Genomic DNA, 21,506 nt, shown 5'->3' on the forward strand with positions numbered 1-21,506 from the left:
TGCCTGCTTCTACTGCTCCGCCTGATGGTCACCCATTTCCCTTCTGCCTGTGCAGCCCTTACCTGCAGTGTGACCAACTCACTAAACGTGTTACTCACGACCCTCTCAGCATCATGAATGCTCCAAAACTCATCCATCCGCAGCTCCAGCGCCGCAATGCGGTCTACTAGTAGCTGCAGCCGGATACAATTCTGGCACACATGGTCGTCAGGGACACAGGCAGCGTCCCTGAATTCCCACATAGAGCAAGAGGAGCATAACACGGGGCTGGGCTGTCCTGACATGATTTACCCTTTAATCAATTTTAAATAATTCAATACCACCAATTAAAGATATACACTAGGGCGCTTGTATGGTTTAGATAGGGAGGGGCAAGGCCATGGAGGGATTTGAAAACAAGGATGAGAATTCTGAAATCGAGGCGTTGCTTTACCGGGAGCCAATGTCGGTCAACGAGCACAGGGGTGATGGGTGAATGGGACTTGGTGCGAGTTAGGACATGAGCAGCTGAGTTTTGGATGACCTCAAGTTTACGTAGGGTGGAATGTGGGAGGCCAGCCAGTGACAGGACGGAGCATAAATTTATTCTGTAAATGTTGCCCATTAAAAAACTGTTTAAGAGTTAATTCCTGATTCTCCAAGCGAGACACACCTGGAGGTTTTGTGTGTAGTAAAACTATTTGTAGCCATTACAAACTTCAGGTAAATACCATGAGAGTCCGCCGTTATTTGTGTGGTTTGGAGTCAAATGTAACGTTCTCCTGCACACCTGTACCTACGCTGTGCCACGACAGTCGTGTGCTTTAGCACTTGCTGTGCACAGATTTTTGCCCCTCAACCAACGTCACTAATACAGATTATCTGGTCATTTATCTCATGCTGTTTGTGGAAGCTTGCTGTGCAAAATTGGTTGCCGTGCTTCCTACACTACATTCCTATAAGATCTTGCATTTCTATAGCGCCTTTCGCAATCTCAAGACCCCTCAAAGCGCTTTACAGCCAATGAAGTGCTTATTTCAATTGTAGTCACTGTCGTAATGTAGGAAACGTGGCAGCCAATTTGATATAATGACCAGATAATCTGTTTTTAGTGATGTTGGTTGAGGGATAAATATTGGCCCCAGGACACCGGGGAGAACTCCCCTGCTCTTCTTCGAAATACTGCCAGGGGATCTTTTACGTCCACCTGAGAGAGCAGGTGGGGCTTTGGTTTAACGTCTCATCCGAAAGATGGCACCTCCGACAGTGCAGCACTCCCTCAGTACTGCACTGGAGTGTCAGCCTAGATTTTTGTGCTCAAGTCTCAGACGACACTTTTTGACTGATTCCGCTCCTGTAACGAGCCTCAGGACATGTTCCTAAATTACGGACGTTATCTAAAGGCAAGTTGTCATTGTTAAGCTTGCACTATTTGGTCTTTGAAGCCACATAATAAGCTGGCTCCACTACTTTGATGAAGATGTGTGAGACACAGTACACCAGAATATTTTCTTCACACCTCCAGAACTGGGCAGCAATTTGTTCCAGACTAATAGGATTGACAGTCTGCTCTGTGTCGACACAAGGAGACTAAGCACGCGGCCGGGTCTGTCAGGAACACTGCTCGTAATTCAGCATTAATTGGTCCTCCAACTGACAATCTCACTCAGGGTGACCACCTGAACAGCTTGTGAGCAAATTAAAGAGTTCTACAGTTGCTGTGATGGGCATTCCAAGGTTGAGGTACTTTTGACTCCATACATTCTACATTCTACATAGACACAGAAGGAGGCCATTCGGCCCACCATGTCTGTTCTGGCTTTTTGAAAGATTCTCTCCAGTTAGTCCCACTCCCCCCTGCTCTTTCCCCATAGACCTGCAAATTTTTCCTTTTCAACTATTTATCCAATTCACTTTTGAAAGTTACTATTGAATCTGCTTCCACCGCCCTTTCAGGCAGCGCGTTCCAGATCACAACAACTCATCTCGCCTCTGGTTCTTTTGCCAATCACCTTCAATCTGTGTCCTCTGGTTACCGACCCTCCTGCCACTGGAAACAGTTTCTCCCGATCTACTCTATCAAAACCCCTTATAATTTTGAGCACCTCAATTAAATTTCCCCTTAACCTTCTCTGCTCTAAAGAAAAATTCTTTCTGTCCTGACTCTTCGCTAATCCCACTGCCCCGCTCTCTCTCTCGCTTTCTCAGACACACACTGAATCCTCCTCTGCTTCAAATATTGATCCTCTCGCTCAAACACTCCCTGTGGCAAACCATTTGATACTCCAACAGCAGTCGACCCTTCCTACGTTTCATTAGGGACGACAAGATTAGAATTTAGAGTAGAATCACCCTCAAATTTAGAAGTGTTGACGGATAACTTATTGGAAACCCTGAATAGGCTATAAATGAGGTGGTCAAAGTAACAATGCACAGTGCCAGAGTGGCACATAGCCAAGTGTTAGAACTCTGTGGCAAGAACTGTGCAGGAAATATGATGGGACCTGGAAAATGAGCCCTAACCAAATGAGGTTAGGCTATCTAGCTCTCAGAATCATAGAATGATGCAGCACAGGAGGAGGCCATTCGGCCCAACGTGCCTGTGCCGGCTCGTTAAAAGATTCTCTCCAATTAGCCTGACTTCCCCCTGCTCTTTCTCCATAGCCCTGTATTTTTTTTCCCTTCAAGTATTTATCCAATTCCCTTTTGAAAGTTATTGTTGAATCTGCTGCCACCGCCCTTTTAGGCAGCGCGTTCCAGATCACAACAACTCGCTGCATTATGCGGGGAGGATGTTCCCGATGATGGGTGAAACTAGAACTAGGGGGCATAGTCTTAGAATAAGGGGCTGCTCTTTCAAAACTGAGATGAGGAGAAACTACTTCAGTCAGAGGGTGGTAGGTCTGTGGAATATGCTGCCCCAAAAAGCTGTAGAAGCTACATCATTACATAAATTTAAAACAGAAATAGACAGTTTCCTAGAAGTAAAGGGAATAAAGGGTTATGGGGAGCGGGCAGGAATTTGGACATGAGTCTAGGTTCGGATCGGTCATGGCCCTGTGGGTAGCGGAGCGGGCCCAGGGGCCGTGTAGCCTGATCCTGCTCCTATTTCATGTGTCTAATTCTGTTAGATTCAGGAGATGGTTCTGTGATAGAAGATTGGCGGTTAGGATCAGATCAGCCATGATCTTATTGAATGGCGGAGCAGGCTCGAGGGGCCGATTGGCCTACTCCTGCTCCTATTTCTACTCCTGCTCCTATTTCTTATGTTCTTATGTAAAAAGTTTTTCCTCATCTCCCCTCTGGTTCTTTTGCCAATTACCTTAAATCTGTGTCCTCTGGTTACTGACCCTTCTGCCAATGGGATCAGTTTCTCCTTATTTACTCTGTCAAAACCCCTCATGATTTTGAACACCTCTATTAAATCTCCCCTTAACCTTCTCTGCTCTAAGGAGAACAACCCCAGCTTCTCCAGTCTCTCCACATAACTGAAGTCCCTCATCCCGGGTACCATTCTAGTAAATCTCCTCTGTACCCTCTCCAAGGCCCTGACAGCCTTCCTAAAGTGTGGTGCCCAGAATTGAACCAGTGATTTATAAAGGTTTAGCACAACTTCCTTGTTTTTGAACTCTCTGCCTCTGTTTATAAAGCCCAGGATCCCGTACGCTTTTTTAACAGCCTTGTCCCGCCACCTTCAAAGATTTGTCTACATATCTTGGACAGAAGAATCCTAAATCCATTGAGCTCATTCAACCCTGACTTTTGGGGAGGGCTAGATCTTGGGAACCCAGAGTGACAATTTGAGGGCTCGCAAGTCAGTCCTGCCAAATTTCAATCGTTACGGTTTCTTAGAAATCAAAAGGAAAATTTAGCGCTTGTGGTCAGGAATGAAAAGAAAAGTTGGACGAAGTAAAAGGTGAGAAAAGCCTATCTGGTTGTCCATAGTTACCCTACCCAATGGTCAGGACAACCTCTTCCCTTCCCCCCACCCTCGCCAAGCAATGATCAGGGGTGATGTCAGGAAGCACTTCTTCACACAAAGGGTGGTGGAAATCTGGAACTCTCTCCCCCCCAAAAAGCTGTTGAGGCTGGGGGGGCACAATTGGAAATGTCAAAACTGAGATTGATAGATTTTTGTTGGGCAAGGCTATCAAGGGTTACAGAACCAAGACGGAGGAATGGAATTAAGATACCGATCCGCCATGATCTGATTGAATGGCGGAACAGGATCAAGGGGCTGAATGGCCTCCTCTTGTTCCTATGTTCTGGACCCTCGGGGTGGGAGGTGGTGGTGCGAGGGAGGCAACATTGATGGATTATTTTGGAAAGATGTGTCAGTTTTGTTAATAGGAAGGAATGCAGTGAAGTGATGTGAGCAAATAAGCCTATTATGGGATAGAACAAATGACATATCGAGGGTTTAATTCCCTCTGCGGAATATTTTTTAGTACATATTAATGTTTGTATAAATTCATAGCCACTATTTTGACAGACGTCAACTTCTTCAAAGTGCTCTCTCCAGTCAACTTGTTTGACGGGGCTAAATCCAAAATTAACGGTGTCTGTTCAGCTATTTTTACCACCACTGATCCCCCATCTCACTCCCGGCACCAATAATCCGCAGTTTCTCCCCCATCCCCTGGCAGACTCATTTCCTCCAGGAAACCCGTCGTTCTTTCAATGCCTCGTCACCCAACCCCAAACTCAACCCCAACCCTAACCCCAACCCCTCAATGAGCACACCGTGGCCCAAAGCTTGTCGACGTCAGCAGCATCTCCCTATCCTCAGGTATTGTCTCCATCCTCCCGCCCCTCTCCGTCCTCCCGCCCCTCTCCGTCCTCCCGCCCCTCTCCGTCCTCCCGCCCCACTCCGTCCTCCCGCCCCACTCCGTCCTCCCGCCCCTCTCCGTCCTCCCGCCCCTCTCCGTCCTCCCGCCCCACTCCGTCCTCCCGCCCCTCTCCGTCCTCCCGCCCCACTCCGTCCTCCCGCCCCTCTCCGTCCTCCCGCCCCTCTCCGTCCTCCCGCCCCTCTCCGTCCTCCCGCCCCACTCCGTCCTCCCGCCCCACTCCGTCCTCCCGCCCCTCTCCGTCCTCCCGCCCCTCTCCGTCCTCCCGCCCCTCTCCGTCCTCCCGCCCCTCTCAGTCCTCCCGCCCCTCTCCGTCCTCCCGCCCCTCTCCGTCCTCCCGCCCCTCCCGCCCCTCTCCGTCCTCCCGCCCCTCTCCGTCCTCCCGCCCCTCTCCGTCCTCCCGCCCCACTCCGTCCTCCCGCCCCACTCCGTCCTCCCGCCCCACTCCGTCCTCCCGCCCCACTCCGTCCTCCCGCCCCACTCCGTCCTCCCGCCCCACTCCGTCCTCCCGCCCCACTCCGTCCTCCCACACCGCCCCCTCAAACAACAGCAACCACAACAACTTGCATTTATCTAGTGCCTTTAACATGAATAAACATCCCCAAGGCACTTCACAAATAGTCACAAGGAAATACACACAGAACCAGAAAGAGAGAGAGAGATTGGGGCAGGGAGGGAACTGAAAGCTTGGTCAAACAGATGGGCTTTGAGAAGATTTTTAAAAGGTGGCGAGGATTTGGGAGAGAATTCCAGAGAGTAGAGCCAAGGCAGTCGAGCCAATGGGGAGGGGCTTCCATCTCCTGACCAGGTGTAGCCCCTTCCTCAGGACACTGGGTTCTGTTGAAAGGGTCTCCAGCCACAATGTTAACCTGGACTTCTTCCTTCAGAGATGCTGATGCAGCTGCTGCGGACTTTCACCTCCAGCCAGGAATTCTCTCACTGACCACTGACTCCTGTTCCATCCCACCTTGTAACCCCCCCACCCCCCCCCGACTCCCTTCACAACTCCCACCACCACATTGTAAAGTTACTGACCCACTGAGGATTTGGAGCATTAGAACATTGGCTGCTCATTAGGGTCGAAAAAGGCCAAATCAAAATACTTAGCAATTCACAGCGTAACATTGCAGGAGGGAGAAGGAGCCAATCTTCATTTTTCATTAAAATGAAACCAGCTCCAGCAGTTGAAAATTGCATTTTTCTACTGCCTCTCTTTGATTTCCCCTCGGGTCTCGCTTTCTTTGCTCTTCCCTCACAATATAGAAAAGACAGCCCGCACTCCCACTCTCCAAGGCATCTGCGCTCACTATATGTGGCATTTGCTGCCAATCACAATCATTACAGTGTGCCGAAGTGTCACTTATTACACTGACACTTTCAGTCGTCATTAATCAGCTCGACACATTGACCAACTCAAACGCCAGCTCACTGGGAAGGAAGAGAAGGACACTGTGGGGGGTCAAATAGTTACTTCACAGGATAAGCTCACTGATTGGAGAGATTAAGGGGTCGAATTTCCAAGCCCCGTGGAGGCGGGTTTGGAGGCGGGAAAACTGCAGAATCGGGGGGCACGAACCCTTCCCGCCCCCAACCCACCTCCATGCCCGTTTCCCAGAAGGCGGGTACCCGACCTGTGCTGGGAACCGCCACCCCGAAGTGGGAAGGAGATTAGTGCCAATTAACTGCCTGTTAACAGGTAGTTAACAGACAGTTTTTGGCCTAATCCCTATTTTTAGCCCTGAAGTGTGGGCTGCCCGACGGCTCCAAACCACACCAAGTTAGCGAGGCGGACCGTCGGTCTGAAGGGGTTGGAGGGGTCGAGATGTCCGGTGTTCAGGTGAGTGATGGGTGCATGAGTGCAGAGGTAAGTGTGTTTGGTGTGTGTAAAGTGTTTAAATAAGTTTTACTTACCTTTACTTACTAATGCAGGCTTCCTTCCTTCAGGTCTCGGGAGTCCCTCATCTCACCGGCACAGAAAGCAGAATGGCCGCGAGCTGTCAAAAGTTGCAGCATTCAGCTTTCTGTTCTGGAGAGATTTCTAACTGAGTCTGTGGAGAAGGACTCAAGTTAGAAGTCAGATTGTCAGTGTTTGACAGCTTCACAGAGCTGTCAAACGCTGATATTTCATCTGTCAAAAGCTCTTGACAGATGAAATGTCAATCCCTGATATCACCTGTAACCGGGTGTCCCTTAATTGGCCTGCTGAGCCCACTGGGCGGGCTTAACAAGGTCAATCAAGGGAAAATCGCGTGGATTGGCCACAAATCGATGGAGACGGGACTACAACCCAAAAAGTGGGAGTCCCGCCTCCATCACGTCCCCATTGACAAAATCCAGCCCATAAAGGTTATTATTCCTGGTAGCCCAATGGCCACCTGCAGGGGAAACCAAACTATAGAGAAATCCATACAGGTAGAGTCCCTGTTTGATGTGTATGGACGCTCAGCCCCTCAAGCCTGCTCCACCATTCAATTAGATCGCGGCTGATCTTCAAACTCAAGCTCCATTTATCCGCCTTTGCTCCATGCCCCTTGATACCTTTACCCAACAAAAACCTATAAATCTCAGTCTTGAAAATTTCAATTGATCCACTGCCTTTATACACGTTAAAAAGCTCATCAACTACTCGAGAGGCAGTGAAGAATTATTATTCCAGGGGTGTTGTGAATCACTACTTTTTCACATCGACAGAAGTTGGACACTTTGGGCAGGATTTTCATTGGGCCGTGGAGGCGGGATTGGAGGCGTGTGGGGGGGTTAAAATCCCAAAGTCGGGGGTCCCGCCCCCAACCCGCCTCCATGCCAGTTTCAAAGGAGGCGGGAAGGGGATTAGTGCCAGTTAACTGCCTGTTAACAGGCAGTTTTTAGCCTAATCCCTATTTTTAATGTTGAAATGTGGGATTCCCGACGGCTCCAAACCACGCCAAGTTAGAGGAGGCGGACCGTCGGGATGAAGGGCTTGGAGGGGTCGAGATGTCCGGTGTTCAGGTGAGTGATGGGTGCATGAGTGCAAAGGTAAGTGTGTTTGGTGTGTGTAAAGTGTTTAAATAAGTTTTACATACCTTTACTTACCTTTACAGCCTTCCTTCCTTCAGGTCTCGGGAGTCCCTCATCTCACCGGCACAGAAAGCAGAATGGCTGCGAGCTGTCAAAAATTGCAGCATTTAGCTTTCTGTTCCGGAGAGATCTCTAAATCATCCTGAGAGGAAAGAATTAACTTAGCGTACAGATTGTCAGTGTTTGACAGCTTCAAACAGCTGTGAAATGCTGATATTTCATCTGTCAAAAGGCCTTGACAGATGAAATACCAATCTGTGATGTCACCTGTTGCCGGGTGGCCCTTAATTGGCCTGCTGAGCTTGTTGGGTGGGCTCAACAAGGTCAATCAAGTCAAAATCGCGTGGGTTGGCTAGAACTCGATGGAAGCGGGACTACAACGTAAAAGTTGTACACCCGCCTCCAACCCGACTCCTCAATGAAAATCCAGCCCTTTAAATCCACAATTTCCCATAATTTTATCAATTTTTAAGAGAAAAATGTGCAAGGAAAAATTCACAGGGCTGTGGGGAAAGAGCAGGGGGGAGTGGGGCTAATTGGAGAGAATCTTTCAAAGAGCCGGCACAGGCACGATGGGCAGAATGGCCTCCTCCTGTGCTGTATGATTCTTCCATTTTCATGAAAGAAGGGAAACTGCGGAAGAAGGCAGCTAAGATAATACCCAGATCATGATTTGATTGTGCTTCTGCCACCCCAGCTGTTACATATCTTGTGTAAGCGTTATGCAATTGGTGCTCTTCCACTTCTGAGGATGTCTGGGTGATGGAAGCAGAGTCTTACCTGAAATCTCTCTCGTGTCTTTGTCACATGAAATTTTACACAGGTCTTTTATTGTGAATGTGGAATGAAACTCGGGGGGGGGGGGGGTTTCTGAAAGGGAATGCTGTTGTCTTTGCATGTGGTTGCATGAATATACAAATACGGTCTGGGGATACGTAGAATCTCTATGGGGATAGTCTAGCCCAGTTGACCTGCCGGAGGGGAGTCATTATAAGTTAATTACATCAGAAATTCTCTCCTGACTTTGAAGTGCTGGTTGCATGCAAAGCTTGCAGATAGACAACAGTCACTATTCTTCAGGTAAAGCTATGTGACACAATAGCGGACTGTTAGACGATAATGACATCCATCAAAATTACTACCTGAAAACTAAAATTTACTAAAGATTGGCTTGCAGACCCGTGAGAAGAGCTGTTTTGATCTGGAGTGTCTAAAACTTGCGTGACATAGAAGTGTGAGTTGCAATTCCCAGTTCTCTTGTTAGCTATTTTACAGGTCACAGCAGTGAGATGGATCTCCACAGAGTGAAGGAGTGCCCATGTTACTATCTTCAAAGTGGCTGTTAAAAGGTTCTGACAAATGATTTCAGACACTTCTATTATTTTGGTTTCAGAAAAAGTTTAAAGTATTATGTGCATCAAGCATTGTATTGTGATTTATCTTTTACTTCTGTATAATTATAAATCGTAAATAAATTTCACTAATAGATTTAGCCTGCACAATATAGTCTGTTAGAGGGGAAAGAGGTGCTTGATGTGTAAGGACTTACTTGAATCTAAAGTGTTATTTCCTTTAAAACTGGTGCTCTGCTGCAGTTTTGAGTGTAAATACTGTTTTTGCACATTCTGTTTGTTTAAGCAAGAGCTGCAATGAACTACATCTGTTGTCTAATTATATTTTGATGATTCAAGCAAGCGCTAAGGAATCCAACCATCACTATCCATTAGAAAGATCATCAAGGTTTTAATGTAAACATATATCGCGGTCCCAAAGAGGTTGCTGATATATTGGAACCACAGATCTCACACCCTAGGTTTGTGCCAATCTCCGAGACAGGAACATTCTGAGACAGGGCTCAACTGTGAAAACTCATAACACGTTTGCGAAGTGAAAGTTGGTTAAAATTTGCATTTCTGCGGCACCTTTCATGGCCTCAGGACGTCCCAAAGTGCTTTACAGACAACAAATTACTTCTGGAATGTAGTCACTGTTGCAATTGGGACGTTTTATTACGTTAAAGGCGCCATATCAATACAAGTGGTTGTTGTTGTAATGTAGGGAAACGCGGCAGCCAAGTTGTGCACAGCAAGCTCCCAGAAACAGCAAGGAGATAAATAACCAGATCATCTGGTTTGGTGGTGTTGTAGCAGTACCACCGAGTGTCCCTTACTTACCGTACATAATTCCCTTTAACGTAACGATGTAGCCGGTGCGGGGCTTTCCTCCTTTGGAAGCGCGGGCAAACGCGATGACGCGGGTTAACGTGATGACGTCACGTCGCACATCACGTGACCGTCCCAAGCGCAGGCAAACACGATGACGTCATCACGCAAGTCACGTGACTACCCAAGCGCGGAAGAACGCGATGACGTCATCACGCAATCCACGGGACTGCCTACTCAGTCCTCGTGGCGTCTCCGTCTGGTGAAGACCTATTTTATGGCTCTCCTGTACCTAGCTCTGCAACCTGTTTGAATTTCTCTGTTCCTGCATTAAAAACCTTTTTGATTGTTCTCCTGGAGTCGAACTCGATTATTAAGTAGGGATTCGTCCAATACCTACATCGGTGACCACGAATACCTACAATTGGTGACCCCGTTTCCGTGAACGTTTTTCACGGAGGAAGCGCACAGCCTGAACCCCGTCTCTGTGAACGTTTTCACAGAAGAACGGCACGACGAACAACTGACTAACGACAACCGACGAACACCAATTCCTACAATTGGTGACCAACGACGTGAGGACGGGAGCTCATCAACACCTACATTGCTGACCCCGTTTTTCGTGAACGTCTTTCACGAAAGAAGCACGCCTGAAAGCTACAGCCGTTTCGCTCAGCTACCGCAACACTGGGAACAACAACCGCCCTCGTGCTTTATCCTGGTAGAAGCCCTGTTCGCCTTATGCAACATCGATACGGCGCAGACCACGTACCTGGCTACGGTCTCCATTTTCGACAGCTCTACCGACTTTCGGAGCGTCAGCCTCTTCAACCCCACGGCAGAACTACAAGTATAACATCCTCACAGCGCGGGTACAGCACGTTTACGGGCTCACAGGATTGGAGCGTGCCCCGGCGGAGAGGCCACGAGGACTCAGTCCTCACAAACCACCCCTCGCAACCCACGAGGACTCGCCCCTCGCAATCCACGAGGATTCGCCCCTCGCAACCCACGAGGGCTCACCCCTTGCAACCCACGAGGACTCGCCCCTCGCAAACCACGAGGACCCATCCCCCGCCGACGCCGCACCAGCCCGTCAGCCTGCTGGTCTGTCTTTTCTACCACGCTTTTCGGCGCGACGGCGAAGCGTTGCCGCCCTCCCGGCAGTTTTTCCCCCTACCGAAATCAACAACAACTAGAAGCGTTGCCGCCCTCCCGGCAGTTTTTCCCCCTACCGCAATCAACAACAACTAGAAGCGTTGCTGCCTTCTCAACAGTTTTCCCCTCAACAAAAGCAAACATCTACTGATGCTGCGACCATCAAGGACGGGTCCAACGGGCATCCCGCGGCCGCGATCGGCCACGCGAAAATTGCTGTCATCACCGATCACTGATCAACGCAGCAACGGTTCACTCTCTTCTGTGTTACCGTAGTAACACTACGGCACGCACCGTTCCGTGCGTTCCCGACTGCCGGAGAGTTCGCTCGCCTGTCGGCGAGTTCACCGACCTGCCCAGACCCACGTTTTTTTCCTCTTGGATCACCCGTTCGGCGTTCCTGCAGATTTCGTCAGACTGGGAACCTTTTCCCAACAATGACAGAGCCATGGTCCGCGTCTGCCCAACCTGCCAGTCTCTATGACGCGGCCAGCCATTTCACCCCAGCGCCCGCTTCGAACCACGGGCTACAGAGGTCACACACTTCCACGGTCCTTCGCATGGCTGAATACGTTTTATTCGCCATGGCGCCACGGTCCTTCGCAAGGCTGGATACGTTTTATCCGCCACGACGCAAGCAAGGATCCGCTCACGACCAGCACATATTTGGACCTCGCCCGCCAAGTCGAGACAGCACGACCGCCGAGACCACTGACCACCCATCGTCGTTACGCCAACCCAAGTACGACCGCCCGCCAGACCGTCAGCCACCAGCAGTCTCCATCTCGAGACTACAGGAGTCGTTCGGACAGGCTCGTCAGACCATCTCATCGTTTGACGTCGACCGTTAAAGCGAATTCTGGGGGGGGGCGCATGTAGCTGTACCACCTTACTTACTTACCGTACATAATTCCCTTTAACGTAACGATGCAGCCGGTGCGGGGCTTTCCTCCTTTGGGAGCACGGGCAAACGCGATGACGCGGGTTAACGCGATGACGTCACGTCGCACATCACGTGACCGTCCCAAGCGTGGGCAAACGCGATGACGTCATCACGCAAGTCACATGACTACCCAAGCGCGGGAAGAACACGATGACGTCATCACGCAATCCACGGGACTGCCTACTCAGTCCTCGTGGCGTCTCCGTCTGGTGAAGACCTATTTTATGGCTCTCCTGTACCTAGCTCTGCAACCTGTTTGAATTCCTCTGTTCCTGCATTAAAAACCTTTTTGATTGTTCTCCTGGAGTCGAACTCGATTATTGAGTAGGGATTCGTCCAATACCTACATCGGTGACCACGAATACCTACAGTGTGTTCATTTCTCACACCAGTTTAGTTCTGGCTGTACTAAGGTTGATTGATACCTCATGCTGATACTGGGTGCTGAGAATGGAAGAGTGTTCCAGCTCCGGTATCATCCTCCTCCTCGACAAATGCAAACTCTGCCAATTCCATTTTTAAAAATGAGGGTGAACCAATAGCAGCTGTTGGACTGGTTCATTTCCTTCCACAGGCACATTTGTTTACACCTCCACAAAACGGCCAGTCTCCTCCCCTACCTCAGCTATAACAACTTGCATTTATATAGCACCTTTAACGTAGTAAAACATCCCAAGGTGCTTCACAATGCAATGGAACACCCAGGGTGCCTGTGCTGCCTCTTTGAAAGAGCTATCCGATTTGTTCCACTGCCCCCTTCTCTTTCCCCATAGCTTGGCAAACTTAACACCGAGCCACATAAGGAGATATTAGGACAGGTGACCAAAAGCTTGGTCAAAGAGGGAGGTTTTGAGGAGGAGGGGCAGGTAGAGAGGCGGAGAGGTTTAGGGAGGGAATTCCAGAGCTCGGGGCCCAGGCAGCTGAAGGCACGGCCGCCGATGGTGGAGTGATGGAAATCAGGGATGGGCAAGAGACCAGAATTGGAGGAGTGCAGAGATCTCGGAGTGTTGCAGGGCTGGAGGAGGTTACAGAGATAGGGAGGGTCAAGGCCAGGGAGGGAATTTGAAAACAAGGATGAAATGAGGCATTGTTAGGATGGAAGTTAATGCAGCTAATTCTTCATGTTCATATAAATGCAGGCTGCTATTGTTAACCAGTGAGGCCACACATCATGGCCACATGTAAATTAGCATAAAAGCAGTCAGATCAGGAGAATTAACACGTGACTAAAGGGCTGGTGTGGGAAGGAGGGGTTCCTTTTCATGGAACACTGGCACCAGTACACCAGGAAGGAGCTGTACCGATGGGACTGGCTCCACCTGAACCAGGATGGGACCCGTGTCCTAGTGGAAAGGGTTAATAGGGAGGTGGCAAAGGCTTTAATCTAGTAAAATGGGGGAGGGATCTACAAGAAATGTAACCAGCCTAAATATAAACAAAACAGGAAAAGGGAGCATAGGAAAGAATAAAGTAAGGGAGGACATTGATGGCAAGGGAATAAATAGAGTTATAGAACAGGAGTCTACAAAGATGGTTAAACATAAAGTGAGAGGAAATCCTATTAAAATGAGTTAAACTGTCTGTACAGCAATGCACACTGTAATACAACCAGGGACCTGGAGGCAATCATGTGTTGCGAGGAACCAGACAAAGTAGGGATTACTGGGACATGGCTACAGAAAAATCAGGACTGGGAATTAAACATTGCAGGGTGTAACATATTTAGAAAAGATAGAGGGGAAAAAGGGGAGGTGGAGTAGCTGTACTGATTAGGGATAACATAATGGCAGTAGAAAAAAGTGACGCAGCTATCAGCAAGACAAAAATAGAATCCATATGGATAGAGATAATAGATAATAAAGGATCAATCACACTAATAGGTTTAGTCTACAGACCACCTAATAGTGGAAGGGAGGTGGAGGAAGAAATATGCAGACAAATTAGGGAAATGAGTGAAAAAGAGAATAATAATCATGGGGGATTTCAACTACCCGATATTAACTGGACAGACGAGGTAGGTAACAACAACAACTTGTATTTATATAGCGCCTTTAACGTTGTAAAACGTCCCACGGCGCTGCACAGGAGTATTTTAAGACAAAAAAAACTTGACACCGAGCCACATAAGGATAAATTAGGGCAGGTGACCAAAGGTAGGTTTTAAGGAGCGTCTTAAAGGAGGAAAGAGATAAAGGGTATAAGGGAATGGAGTTCCTACAGTGTGTACAGGACTCCTTTCTAACCCAATATGTAAAAAGCCCAAGGGAGGATTCGATATTGGATCTAGTAATGGGGAATGAACCAGAGCAGATAAGAGAAGTAAAAGTAGGGGAACATCTAGGCAATAGAGACCATAATATAATACGCTATAAGATGATAATTGAGAAGGACATAAGTGTGGCGAAGATCAGGTTAATCGTTTGGAGAAAAGCTGATTTTGAGGAGCTGAGAATAGAACTTGGGAAAATAAAATGGGCAACAATATTGGCAAACAACGATGTCGAACAGCAATGGGAAACATTTAAAACGGTGTTCAACAGAGTGCAGGAAAAATATATTCCGCTAAAAGGAAAGAACAAACTAAACACTAATGAGACTCCATGGATGAATAAAGCCATAAGGGAACAACTGAGGGTACCGGCAGAGGCACACATGAAGTGCATAGACAGCAAGGGAGAGCATCATAAGGGAGAATATGAAGAGATTAGGAGAGAAGTCAAAAAAACAATTAGGAAGGCAAAGAGGAACTATGACATAAAATTATCAAGGAACATAAAACAAAATAGTAAAATATTTTACAGGCACATCAATAAAAAAAAAAGGTTGGGTTGGGAATAGGGCCATTAAGGGATAGACAGGACAATACCACAGGTAACGATAGGGAGATGGCAAAAATATTAAATCATTATTTTGTTTCAGTATTTACCAGGGAGATAGAACAGGTGTACATGACATTGGATGATGAGATTAGTAATGAGATAAGTGCATTTAAAATAAAAAGAGGCGATATATTAAATAAACTAATCAAACTCAAAGAGGATAAAACCCCTGGTCCAGATGGATTGCATCCGCGCATTTTAAAAGAATCTAGGGAAGAGATAGCAGAGGCATTACTACACATATTTAATAATTCATTAGAAAAGGTGTAGTGCCAGAGGACTGGCGGATAGCTAACGTAATACCTATATTTAAGAAGGGAGATTGAACATGTCCAGGGAATTATAGACCGGTCAGCTTAACATCAGTGGTAGGAAAAATAATGGAATCCCTACTATTTTGGTCCTGTCTTCACAAAGGAGGACACAAATAACCTCCCAGAGATGTCGGGGAGCATAGGGTCTGATGAAAGGGAGGAACTGAAAGAAATCAGTATTTGTAGGGAAATGGTGTTAGGGAAATTGATGGGATTGAAGGCCGATAAATCCCCAGGGCCTGATCATCTACATCCTAGGGTACTTAAGGAAGTGGCCCTAGAAATAGTAGATGCATTGCTGATCATCTTCCAACATTCGATGGAATCTGGAACAGTACCCATGGATTGGAGGGTAGCTAATGTTACCCCACTATTCAAAAAAGGTGGTAGAGAGAAAACGGGGAATTACAGATTGGTAAGCCTGACATCGGTAGTGGGGAAAATGCTAGAGTCCATTATAAAAGATGTAATAGCAGAGCACTTGGAAAACAGTGACAGGATCGGACAAAGTCAACATGGATTTACAAAAGGTAAATCGTGCTTGACTAATCTACTGGAATTTTTTGAGGATGTAACTAGTAAAATAGATAAGGGAGAACCAGTGGATGTGGTGTATTTGGACTTTCAGAAGGCTTTCGATAAGGTCCCGCACAAGAGATTAGCGTGTAAAGTTAAGGCACATGGGATTGGGGGCAAGGTATTGACTTGGATAGAGAACTGGTTGGCAGACAGAAAGCAAAGACTTGGAATAAACGGGTCTTTTTCCGAGTGGCAGGCAGTGACTAGTGGGGTACCGCAGGGATCGGTCCTTGGACCCCAGCTATTCACAATATATATTAATGATCTAGACAAGGGAACTAGATGTAATATCTCCAAATTGGCAGACGACACAAAGCTGGGTGGGCGTGTGTGCTGTGAGGAGGATGCCAAGAAACTACAGGATGATTTGGACAGGTTGGGTGATTGGGCAGAAGCATGGCAGATGCAATATGACGTGGATAAATGTGAGGTTATCCACTTTGGTGGCAAAAACAGGAAGGCAGATTATTATCTGAATGGCAATAGATTGGGAGAAGGGGAAGTGCAACGAGACCTGGGTGTCCTTGTGCACCAGTCGCTGAAGGTAAGCATGCAGGTGCAGCAGGCGGTTAAGAAAGCAAATGGCATGTTGGCCTTCGTAGCGAGAAGGTTTGAGTACAGGAACAAGGATGTCTTGCTGCAGTTGTACAGGGCCTTGGTGAGACCACACCTTGAGTATTGTGTGCAGTTTTGGTCGCCTTATCTGAGGAAGGATGTTCTTGCCATGGAAGGAGTTCAGCGAAGATTCACCAGACTGATACCTGGGAAGGCAGGAATGACGTATGAGGAGAGATTGGGACGATTGGGCTTGTACTCGCTGGAGTTTAGAAGAATGAGAGGGGATCTCATTGAAACTTATAAAATTCTGACAGGACTGGACAGACTAAATGCAGGAAGGATGTTCCTGATGGTCAGGGAGTCCAGAACCAGGGGTCACAGTCTAAGGATAAGGGGTGGGCCATTTAGGACAGAAATGAGGAGGAATTTGTTCACCCAGAGAGTGGTGAACCTGTGGAATTCTCTACCACAGAAGGCAGTAGAGGCCAATTCATTAAATATATTCAAGAAGGAGTTGGATATATTTCTTAAGGCTAAAGGGATCAAGGGGTATGGGGAGAAAGCAGGGACAGGGTACTGAATTTGGATGATCAGCCATGATCGCATTGAATGGCGGAGCAGGCTCGAGGGGCAGACTGGCCTACTTCTGCTCCTATCTTCTATGTTTCTATGTTACTAAAGGAGAAAATAGAAGATCATCTAGAAACCAAAAACATAATAATGAATAGTCAACCTGAATTTCAAAAGGGAAAGTCTTGCTTGACAAACCTCATTGAATTTTTTGAAGAGGTAACAGAGAGAGTAGACAATAGTAATGCAGTAGATGTAATTTATCTAGATTTTCATAAGGCCTTCGATAAGGTATCCCATAATAGACTGATGAACAAGGTCAGAGAATGCGGAGTCAGGGGACAAGTAGCAGAATGGATTGCTGGCTGGCTTCAAGACAGAAAACAGAGAGTGGGAGTAAAGGGTAGCTATTCACAGTGGCAGAAGGTGGGTAGTGGTGTTCCACAAGGATCAGTGCTGGGACCACTGCTGTTCACAATTTACATTAACAATTTAGACTTTGGAATCAAAAACACAATTTCTAAATTTGCGGATGGGGGAGAGAGTCAACACTGAGGAGGACTGCAACAAATTACAGGAGGACATTAATAAACTTGCAGAATGGGCAAATAATTGGCAAATGAAGTTCAACACAGATAAATGTGAGGTATTACATTTTGGTAGGAAGAATAGGGAGGTCACATATCACTTGGAGGGTGCGAGTCTGGGTGGGGTAGAGGAACAAAGGGATCTCGGAGTACAAATACACAAATCACTAAAAGTTGCGCCACAGGTTAGCAAGGCCATTTAAAAATACCAAACCAAGCACTAGGGTTTATTTCAAGAGGGATAGAATTGAAAAGTAGGGAAGTTATGTTAAACTTGTATCGAACTTTGGTTAGACCACACTTGGAGTACTGCGTACAATTCTGGTCGCCATATTATAAAAAGGATATAGAGGCACTGGAGAGGGTGCAGAGAAGACTTACAAGGATGATACCAGAAATGCGAGGGTATACATATCAGGAAAGGATGAACAGGCTGGGTCTCTCTTTTGAAAAAAGAAGGCTGAGGGGTGACCTAATAGAGGTCTTTAAAATCATGAAAGGTTTTGATAGAGTGGATACAGAGAGAATGTTTCCACTTGTGGGGAAGAGCATAACTAGAGGCCATCAATATAAGATAGTCACCAAGAAATCCAATAGGGAATTCTGAAGAAACTTCTTTACCCAAAGAATGGTGAGAATGTGGAACTCGCTACCACAGGGAGTGGTTGAAGCGAATAGTATCGATGCATTTAAGGGGCAGTTAGATAAGCATATGAGGGAGAAGGGAATAGAGGGTTACGCTGATAGAGTTAGATGAGGAAAGACGGGAGGAGGCTCGAGTGGAGCATAAACGCTGGCACGGACTGGTTGGGCCGAATGGCCTGTTTCTGTGCCGTATATCCGATGTAATCCTGAGTGTGCAATCCTTACTACATGCTGATACTGACTCATTCACTGTGTATATTCAGAAATAATTAGAGTTGAACAAAATTGCTTTTCGTCCATTTAAATATTTGGCTGATTGGTGATAGGGTCATTTAAAGTCAGTCAGAATTGTCCATTCCCACATGTTCCTTCTACCTTAATACAGAGAGATGTGCTTGTGAAACTGCACCACACAAGTAAATGCTCATTATAGATGTCAGCCGTGGCTCAGTGGGCTCTCTCTCTCTCACCTCTGAGTCAGAAGGTTGTGCGTTCAAGTCCCACTCCAGAGACTTGAGCACAACAATCTAGGCTGTCACTCCAGTGCAGTACTGAGGGAGTGCTGCACTGTCGGAGGTGCCGCCTTTTGGATGTGATGTTAAACCAAGGCTCCGTCTGCTCTCGCAGGTGAAGGTAAACAATCCCCCAGCCACTATTTCGAAGAAAAGCAGGCGAGTTCTCCCTGGTGTCCTGGCCAATATTTATCCCTCAACCAACACATAAAAAAACTGATTGTCTGGTCATTATCACACTGCTGTTTGTGGGAGCTTGCTCTGCACAAATTGGCTGCCGCGTTTCCTACATTACAACATTGACTACACTTCAAAAGTACTTCACTGGCCGTAAAGCGCTTTGGGACATCCTGAGGTGATGAAAGGTGCTATAGAAATGCAAGTCTTTCTTTTTTCCAGTCTATCACCTCTCGACAAAATCTGCCTTTTTCAGCCAAGAAACTAAGGGGCAGAAACTCATAATCGTCCCATTCGGGGGCGGTAACCTTGGAAATCTGGGAAATTTAGCGCCGGGTGCTAATGATTCCCAGCTTTCACAAAATTGGGTTTAGCGCTCCAGGAAGGAAGTGGAGCGCTAAAGGACGCAGGCGGGAGCGTTGTGGTGCAGCGCAGCTGCGATCCGAGGCTCCTTCCCTCCTTTAAAGGGAAAGGCCATCGCTGCAGGCTCTGCATTGGGACCAGTCAGCTGGTCCCTGACGGCAGCCGCGATCTGGCCCGATCAGCCCCGTGCACTGCAGCAGAGCGCTGGGCCGATCGATCGCGGCCCAGGAGAAGTGAAAAAAATTGACCAAAATCATTTCACAAATTTAGGTACTTACCTCAGCGACCTCCCCTTTAACCTCGGCCCCCGAAGCGCCCGGCCTCCCGAACAACGCCTCCTGCAGCTGTCGGTGTCGTCGCCCGGCGCTGCTGCAGGGGGCGGAGCCGAAGTTCGGGTCCGGAGCGATGCGCACGGTGATGACGTCACAATCTCCAGGCGAAGGAGATCGTATCGCAAAGTCTTACCACCGCCGCAAACCTCCCACTGAAGTTCACGGGAGCTGTTCATCACGTCGCGCCCGGGCGGTGAGGCGTTAGCGCCCTGTTACCGCCCCCCGGGAGCGTGAGTGGGAGGTGCTAACCCACCGAATTTCTCCACCTAAGATTGATGGGAATTTGTTGTAAGCAGAGAGAGGGGGAGAGGGGTGGGGGTGAAATTAGAATTACAGTTCAGTGCGGTCCCCTTGTTCTCGATTCAAACATTTATGTTTAAAACAGACAGCTCTTGTGTGAGTGAACCTCTCCAAGATTAACCAGAAATAGTTGTCCATTCTCTATGGTCAGAAGAGAGCGACAGGGTGCTCAGTGGGATTTGCACAGGGCTCTTTGCAAACCTGTGCATTACGACAGAGAAATGTGAAATTAATTGCTTTTTAAGCCACGTGCAGTGTGGAATTCTTTTTAAATTGCTAGTTATGGTAATTAAGCGGTCCCATTGCATTAACTAACTTTGACCTTTTGTACTTGATGGTCGGTCACTGCAGCAGTGCTGTGTATTATTTAAACACATCTGCCAGAGGTTAGGTGTAAAACTCCACATTGCAAGGCATGGTCCAGATTCATTCTGGTGGCAGGGCAACATCAGCATCGCACTGGAAAGATGGGAATCCATTTTGCAGTTTGTCTTGTATTAAAAAAAAGAGTTCAGTTGCAATTTGCTTCCTTGGAGAGATAGTGATTGCAGAGTTGAGTTTAAACTACTGGCTACAGGCTGCCCAGTACCCAGAGTATTTTTGCATTATTGATAATGCTCAAAAAGGAACAAGATTGGTGAATTAAGAAAGGGGGGGAAAGAATAGTATTCATTCTGATAGGCTTTGCATCTAGTATCAGAGCGACTGTAAACTCCTGAATCTCTCCCTGGCATCAAGCATTGGCTGGGTGCTTGCAAAGACTGTGAGTGAGTGAGTGTGCGCACAGCAATGCAGAGGCAAAACTGAGGTGTCTTTCCAGCTAATGTACTGGGTTCGGTTTTAACTGAGACATCACAAAACAGGAAGAAGACAGAAAATGCTCCAGCGGCCCAGTGACCGAAAGGGAATCACATTCTTTTGCTGAAAGCCTCTATTTAAAAAAACAAACACGTCAGCCCAACAGCAGCAGAAAGCAAAGATTAAGAGCCAGCAACGGAGAGAGGAGCTCTGGCATAATCTACTCTTGCTGCATTAGACCCGGGGCATGTGTGCATGTGTGTGTGTGTGGGTGATGCATTGAAAAAGCATAAAGCACCTCGTTTAAAAAGGACTAAACACACAAATCACAGACCTGCGTCAAAACATTTCTGCTTGAGAAATAAGCAGCCTACCTTGGAATGATGGGCTCCCAGCGAGAGCTCGAGTCCAGTGTGTCGAATTACAATCGGACTGAGACGGTGTCTTGTGTTCAGCTCAAATGATTCATTGCCTGTCACCGAGCCGGTGGAAATTGCTGCACAGAGACACGGTGTTTCCTTCTTTGTCAGTTTCCTGATCACTCAGTGGGGCTTTTTTGGCAAGGACAGGCCAGAATATAGCTCCCCTTCTCTTGTACTGTTGTAACAGCTCTGCAGATTTTTTTTTATTGCACTCTCTTCCCCATATCCCAGTGGGATGAACCAATCAGCTGTACATTCAGTCTCTCTCTCTCTCTCTCCCACACACACACACACCACACTGCCCAATGAGATACCAGAACCAGA

The 21,506-nt window shown here is 47.5% G+C and overlaps 2 protein-coding genes across 2 annotated transcripts in view; both read right to left on the reverse strand.

Annotated features, from left to right (window-relative positions):
- The window catches only part of rimbp2b (RIMS binding protein 2b), a 349,606-nt gene extending 328,326 nt beyond the window's left edge, over positions 1-21,280 (reverse strand). The window contains exon 1 of the mRNA XM_086011890.1: positions 21,135-21,280. The gene's annotated coding sequence lies outside the window, so the exon portion shown is untranslated. The remainder of the gene's footprint in view (positions 1-21,134) is intronic.
- Positions 1-21,506, reverse strand: part of LOC147103522 (peripheral-type benzodiazepine receptor-associated protein 1-like) — a 113,789-nt gene that overhangs the window by 58,185 nt on the left and 34,098 nt on the right. The gene's annotated exons all lie outside the window — the stretch shown is intronic.

This window comes from Somniosus microcephalus, chromosome 19 (assembly GCF_052327205.1).
Source record: "Somniosus microcephalus isolate GS21.2 chromosome 19, FLI_Smic_1.0, whole genome shotgun sequence".
NCBI classification, from domain to species: Eukaryota; Metazoa; Chordata; class Chondrichthyes; order Squaliformes; family Somniosidae; genus Somniosus; species Somniosus microcephalus.